We start from the raw sequence: 659 nt of genomic DNA, 5'->3' as shown, positions 1-659 counted from the left end.
CATTTCAGAAATTCCTGAATCTGGGCCATATGCCATTGGTGCAATATTGTTCTACAAACCAAAATTAACATATCCTATTTTGCAACATAGTTAATAGGTAACTATCAGTTTATATAAGTTTTTACACCTTGGTTAGCCATTTTGTGGGGACATCAATTAATTCCAACCACCAAAGAAAATATGTAAATAATTGAAAATTCCAAGAGGAAAGGGTGTACTATTAGTGTTTAAAGAACAATTTCATGATTACTCCTTCTGTATGGACTTATAAAACAAAACGAAAACCTTTGAAAAGATAGTATGGGCACTGCCAATTAATTAACAATAAAACTAAAAATTTTTTAATTAATTTAAAGGTAAAAATTACATGCAAATAGCTTTCCTTTGCCTTGGTAGTCTAGAAATATTCAGGATACTCATCCAAACAGAAGATGCTCAAAATAAATATGAGGAATACAGAAATTTCTGAACTTTTTGGTATAATGAATGTTCATATTTTTACAGTAGAAACTAGATGCACTATTATAGTCATGAGATTTTTTTTTTTTCTCATTCTGAGAAGCAGCCCTAATATAAAGAAAAGATATTCTACAGGGGACAGTCTAATTTCTACTTAATAAATATAATATAAAATATTATTAAATAACATGAATTTAAAA

The sequence above is a fragment of the Pteropus alecto genome, unplaced genomic scaffold, assembly GCF_000325575.1.
Source record: "Pteropus alecto unplaced genomic scaffold, ASM32557v1 scaffold171, whole genome shotgun sequence".
Classification (NCBI taxonomy): Eukaryota; Metazoa; Chordata; class Mammalia; order Chiroptera; family Pteropodidae; genus Pteropus; species Pteropus alecto.
This window is presented reverse-complemented; position numbering follows the sequence as displayed.